General features: G+C 46.3%; 1 protein-coding gene across 2 annotated transcripts in view; it reads right to left on the bottom strand.

The window, feature by feature from the left end:
• The window catches only part of KLF3 (Kruppel like factor 3), a 33,657-nt gene extending 27,051 nt beyond the window's left edge, over window positions 1–6,606 (bottom strand). Inside the window, exon 1 of one of the 2 annotated variants that reach the window (XM_028505786.2) lies at window positions 6,162–6,606. The gene's annotated coding sequence lies outside the window, so the exon portion shown is untranslated. Of the gene's footprint in view, window positions 1–4,763; window positions 5,626–6,161 lie in introns of those variants that run through there. The other variant, XM_036019751.1, reaches the window with a different exon arrangement.
• Window positions 6,607–6,630: the final 24 nt, after the last annotated feature.

Raw genomic sequence — 6,630 nt, 5'->3', positions numbered from 1 at the left:
GAGCTCTGGACCAGCTCCATCCTGTGGCATAACTAAGAAGAATGACTGCACATAATTTGAGATTAGCTCTAATGAGTAGGTGCTCAGATGAATACTTGTGGGGTGAATAAATGAATGGATGTCAGTCTACACTTCTCACATGCGAGGATAAAATGAAGGGCAAGAGCCTCAGAATGACCTTCTTTCTACCAAGTGTCGCACACGCAGAATTTGCCTGGGAGGGGGGATAGTGGGCAAGGTGGGGATGGCGAAAGGGGAGGCAGTGAAACGAGCGTGAAAAATCATCTTTTAAAACCCAAGCCATAAAATAAATGTGAAAACTTTCGGAGGCTCTGGAGAGAAATAATCCCTTGTTTGGAGAACTAAGTGGAACAGGAACTTGAACTGACTAATGTTAAGTAGTTTTAGGGTGCAACCCTTTGGAAGGTACCAGGGTGTAGCGTGCAGGAGCAGATAAAGGAGTGGGTTTCAGTGATTAGGCTCAAAGAACAGTAGTTAGTAGAAAGAGGAGCATATAGGCCAAAGGAGAAAAACCCACACCTGATTCACAGGTTGTTCTCCAGGGTAGACGCGCTGACCTCAGTGTCCATTTGATCTCCTGTGTCTAGATTTGGCCAAACTCCACTGATCTGGGTTGAGACTCGCTCCAGGCCATCCCTGGAGATCCTCGGGCCTGCCAGAGATTGTTAACCTTCTTGAGCGTGTCTCAGGCTCATCTGGGTTCTTCAGGGTCCTCCTGGAAGGGGGCAGCCTCAGGAAACACCCGCTTCATGGAAATGAGGGTAAGAGCCAGTCCCAGGGTTACCAGGGATACATTGGCTGAAGGGCCACTGAACTTGCTACATTGTGTCTCCAGCTCCCCTAATAATTAGATGGGGGAAATGATAATGTATTCCACCTGCCAACACAATGGAGTGAGTTTCAAACAGCTCCAGGAACCTGTTTTGCTAGAGAAAGAACTTTACTATTAAACACTCTGACTGAGGGATACAAAATATACTGATAGTTTTTTAAATGTTCCATTGAACTACGGTGACCTTCCAGAAAAAGCAGAGAGCCAGTTAAGATTTTTTTTTTTGCTTTGGAGGAAAACAGTCCTACTTCTGGTTCAGAAACTCTCTCTCTAGCATGGTGTCTCTTTCATTACTGCTAAATTTCAAGGAAGGGGTGGCTGGGGGTGGGGGGAGGAGCAGGGCTACCACCCCCTTTGGACAAGGCTCTCCCCTGTGGGGCAGACTGTGGTCTGGTTTCCTGCCTCCGGCTCTGCTCCGGACAGCAGACCCCGTCTGAGAAAAGCACAGACCTGGCTGGGAAATGAGAATGCCAAAACCCATTATAATCCTTCCCTTCCACCTCACTCCAAGCTGAATTTCGATTCAAGTATTTATTACATTATTAGCAAAGCAGGTAACCATTGTTTTATGACTCTAAGGGGTTTGTTTTTTTTTTTGAGCTTGAACCAATGATAAATGAAGCACTTCAGAAAGAAAGCCAGTTTCCAGAACAGTGTAATTCCTAGCAGTGAAAGGAGGAGGGGGGTCGTGTGTCTTTATCCATCTACCTACCTATCTATCCATCCTTGAACATGACTGAGTGTGAAAATAGAGTAAGAAATACCACTTAAAGCTGTTCATTTTATAGCAAAAATGTTGCTTTGGAAACAGTAAGATGGCAAGTATCTAAAAGGGGGTGGAGATAAAATGTTATTGAATTAGGAATGATGACTTAAATGGTCAAGAGATCAAAACTATTGTTCCCATTTTTCTAACTATAATAGCTTTCAGACTGTTATCATTTTTCACTATTGTTTAGCCTAGCATTTAGAAACTTGCAGAATTTTTTTTTTTCTGATAGACTGTATTAGATCCTAATCATCTCTATTAAACACCTATCTCCCTCTTCTCACAAATGAGGAGGGAGAAAGGATTTGTGGTAAGCCAAAAAAAAAAAAAAACCAAAAACAAAAAACAAACCTCAGTCTACCAAATCTATCTGGCTTGCTAACAACTTTGGAACTCAAACAAGACAAAAAACTTGCTTCAATTTGGCTTACTTACAAATTTTAGTTTAAAGGCTTCTTGTCCTAAAAGTCAGATTAATATTTCAAGTTTTTTCTTCTTCTCCAAAGAAGAAGAAGAAAAAAAACCCTTACTGAAACTTTCCAAAACTCCCATCTTTTTTTCAAGGAAAGTTATCAGTAGTCTACTATTTGATCCTAGAGGTTTTCTTAACATCATATTGTGTATTTATTTGTCCATAAAGAAAAATGTGGTGGAACAGGACATTAAAACCAGATACTATTATCAATTTTTGGAAGGCCAGGGCCTCACTTGCTGCCTCAGCAACTCTTTCAATTAATTCCATTAGAGTACATTGTAAATAATTCCTTTAGATAAATAAGAACTTTAAAATAGAAACTTGCCAAAAGTTTTCTTTTCCAACCATTTCTCTCAATCTTAGTCTCTGGAGAACCAAGAGAAAAATAACTTATTAAAGTAGGTTTTAAATAGTTAACCCAGAAATTTGTTAACCCACAACTGACAGAATACCCCCCCCCACAAAAAGGGGGGGCATTATGAAAAAGTTATTGTAAAACAATAAAAATAACAGCATTCTTCTTCTTGTTTTCAAAATACAAGATTAAAATTTTCCAAGCTATCATTAGATGAATTTTTTATCTTCAGTTCTCCTTTTGTTTGATCTTTTTATTCTAACTATTTTCAGTTTGGAAATCAGGTGTAGAAGACAGTAAAATCTTTGTCCTTAAAAAATTATCCTAGTGCTCAAGTTTTTGTCTTAAAAAAAAAAAAAAAAAAAAAAAGAAACTGGGATTTTTCCCCCCTAGTAGATCTTGTTTTGTTTTGACACTTTTTCTGAAGATTTCTTCCTTAACATAATAAGACTTTCAAGTCAGCCCAGGCTGCCAAGACGGCTGAAGTTCTCCATCCTAGGAAGCTCCCCATGCCTTGGGCGCCCCTGTTGAATGCGCAAGGACAGGCCACACCTTTCAGACAACACTAGGTCTTCTACACTGTAAGGTGGTAATCCTGGTCCACAACCCACCATTTCGGGGCAAAATGCCCACCTCAAAACAAACACCCTGTGCACCTCAAAACAAAAACCAACCTCCCAAACAAAAGCAACCTCCTTTAGACTTCCAGCCAGTACACACATCAATTTCTCAAAATCACAATGGGCAATGATGAACTTGCAAAGGTAAAAAGTCTTCATTCACCCATAGAAACACACTGGAGCAAAGGGTGTGTGGAAAAAGGTTAACTGACTTCTCATTATGACATAACATGGGCGTCTTAAGCAACAGCAAGTGTGTAGAGACATGATAACCCCCTGGGTGGAGTTAGGGAATTTAGGGGCAGGGACCGAGGCCTGGTCCGGGCTACTGATCTACCAGAAAACAGCCTGAAACAGGAAAGAGCACACATATGCCACTTGGAATGTATGACGCAAACCCCAGCCTTGAAACAAAGAACAGGAAACAGCTCTGCTGGCTGTGCTGGAGAGAAAGCACAGAGAAACATTTAGCCGGCCCTCCCTGACCCTATATTCATGAGCAGCTGGAGTTTTTAAAGACAACAACAGGGGGGTGGAGGTGTTTGTTCTATGGGTGTGAATAATAACACCAGCTTTATACAAGGGACCTGCCCTATTTACAAATAGGAGCTTCCACATCCAGTAAACATCGTAAGTGAACATGGGATTTTATCATATTCAAGCAGCAGAGACCTTCCTCATTAACAGCAGCCTCCCTACCGATTTCTTTTGTCTCTTCATCCCCCACCCCAGTGGCTGGTCTCCAGCCATGATCAAATTCTGGGTTAGGGGAATAATTACTGCTCAGCCTCAGAGCATCAGTAGGAAAATAAAGACAAAACACTGCAGTTAAGAATTCAGATTATTATTGGGTTATTCAACACAACTGAAAATTGGACCATTTTTAAGTGTCCCTTAGCCACAGAACTAAAGCTAAGACATGAGAGGGTGGGACAGCTAGAGTCCCCTCAAATTTTCAGTCCTCTTTAACTGCATGATTACAAACATATTTGCACACAGCTGCACATCCGTACACACACCTACAGAAATCCACCTTTCGGGAGTATGATCCTGCCCCTGACATTTAGTTTAACATGCTAAATTGTTTCCTCTAGTTGTTTTTAAGGAAGTAAAATCCATGCATATTCCTTTTCTCATTATTTCTCTTAATTTTGTTAGGGCTGTTAAACGCAGGTTTCCATGATCAGGGATTGAAGAATCTGTGTGTAGACATAACTCCAGGTTAAAAAGGAAAGAAAAGAAAGGAGAAGACATCACAGGGCCTATAGCAACCGGAAGATTGGATTTTAATTTAGAAACTTTGCAGTGAAAAAAAACAAAAAAGACACCTTTCTCAAAGCTATTTTGCTGTTTCATATCTGACAAGATTTTGTGGTCTAAGCAGCTACTTTTCTTTGTTATTGTCACAGTAAAGTTTTTAGACTTGCATTCCCCTTCTTGCAAGCCAAATGTCCCTTACAGACAGTATCTCTTCATTGAACTCACTAATAGTACATTAGGTTTTTTCCTCCTAATGGTTCTGCAGCAAAGCCCACTGACTGTAGAAATTGAGATGTTTCTCTAGAGAGTTTAAATTAATCAAACATCTCATTTCAGGTTTCTGTTAACAGCCTAAGGTCAACTAACACACACTCCATGTTGCAAGCCAGAAGAAACGTATTCCTCCACTCTTGTTTTAAAAAAATACCCACTTGCAAAATTTTGCAGACGTTAATGCTATCAGATTGTTGCTTCCCTGGAAGTCTTCCCTCAGGTCAGGCAGATTACCATCCGGATGGAGTTCTCTTAAAAATAAAATGCTCCTCAGACCCACACACAAAGCACTCCCGAAAGGACGTTACCACACTGCTCTGTGGGAAAACCTGTAATGCACAGCTGCCCCATGCCTCGCTGGATTTTTCTTATAATTACAGGTACTAGGTCTAAATAAATAATTACAGACTCTTTCTCCTCTTGTAATACAATCAATATATCTCTTAAGTGTCTTGGTGATCTTAGTGGAAAAATACATTCTGAGTTAGTAAGAAATTCAGTGCAAAATATTTATTTGAGTGAAATACAAGAAGGTGAGCAATTGGCAATTTCCTTTCAACCTGACAGAAAAGATAGCCCCATTCACATGTTTTTTCTCCCACGTTGCTGCAAAATTTAAAGCAGAAAAGATTCTCCCTGTTATCTGCCAAAGAAGTGGCTATGACAATTCCTAGTATTATCTGCCATCTCCAGGAAAGCCGCTCGGAATCAGTCCCTCCGTCCCCGCCCGCCTCTGGTCCCTAACTGCGGGCAGCTGCCTCAAGCGGTCTCAGCCTCCAGCCCAGCTGCAATCCTTGCTCCAGGCACTGCGGCAGGTTCTCCCCGTGTCCCCGAGAAGGACGCTCCAAATCCGGCCAGCCCTCGGGGATCCGGATACCCTGACGGCTCCTGGGCTCCAGGACTGTGAATGGGATGCTGCCTCCAGTCCCAAATGCCCCAAGTTTCTTCCCAGAGGGACTAGGAGGCTGTTCCAAGTTTGCTTGGACGGGCGAGCAGCCGCGCGCCCCATCCGAGAAGGGGGGCGGTGGGGGGCGCAGGCGGAGGGCGGAGAGGGGGAGGGCGCGGGAGAGGAGGGTGGGGGACCCGGAGGGGGAGGAGCAGGAGCGCGGCCTCGACGCTACCTTTCTCCAAACAACGTTGCCACACGCGGAGAGCACTGAGATTTTGGGGGCTTCGGAGAGAATCGCGAAAAAGCGGGCGGGCGGCGGCCGGGCGACCACACAGGTGAGCCCCCGCTCGCGCCCTCGCCGAGGCCGCGGCGGGCGCTGCCAGCCTCGCCCCCCCCCCACACCCCCGGATCCGCACGGTGGCTCCCCCCAATCCCACACTTTCAACCGCTGAACCCGGGGGCTTCCTCCCCCTAGCCTCCCTCTCCGCCGCCACCCCTGGCTGCAAAGAGCTGTTGCACTTTCCCAAGCCCACAAGGCACCCCCACCCCCACGCTGCACCCCAACCCATTCAAGGAGCAACCCCCACAAAAAATGAAAAGTGGACAAGCCAAAGAGGGGGGCCGCGGGAGTCGGGCGAGAAGGAAATGTGAGGGAGAGGGGACTTACTTTTCGAGGAGCGGTGCTGAGCGCTGCAGACGAGAAATAAAAGGCCTGGCCCCGGGCTGCCTCGAACCCCGCGAATGCAGTAGTGTCAGCGCTCCAGTCCGGGCGCCGGCGGTGGCGGCGGTCGCAGGGGACGGGGACGGAGACGGGCGCGCGTGCTGCGGACGCTCGCCCTGCGCTCCGGCTCGGGCCCCGGCTGCGCGCTGCTCCGCGCGGCTTCGCTCCTGGCTCCCCTCTGGCTCCTGGCACCAACTCTGGGCAGTCACATGACGCCGGCGCCGCTCGCTCTGCGAGCCTCCCGGGGCTGGCGGGGTAAGTAGAGGCTGGGACCCAGGGTGGGAGGGTCAGGGAGGGGAGATGGGGCCGCGGCGGCCGCCCGGGCTGGGCGGGTCCCCACCCACTTGGGTGGAGGCAGCCGCCGGAGGGGTCGACCGAGTCACTCGCGCAAACACGCACCCCGCCCTGCGCCCTT

Source organism: Phyllostomus discolor, chromosome 1 (genome assembly GCF_004126475.2).
Source record: "Phyllostomus discolor isolate MPI-MPIP mPhyDis1 chromosome 1, mPhyDis1.pri.v3, whole genome shotgun sequence".
NCBI classification, from domain to species: Eukaryota; Metazoa; Chordata; class Mammalia; order Chiroptera; family Phyllostomidae; genus Phyllostomus; species Phyllostomus discolor.
Note: the sequence above shows the minus strand (reverse complement) of the source record. Positions and strands in the feature narration are given on the sequence as shown.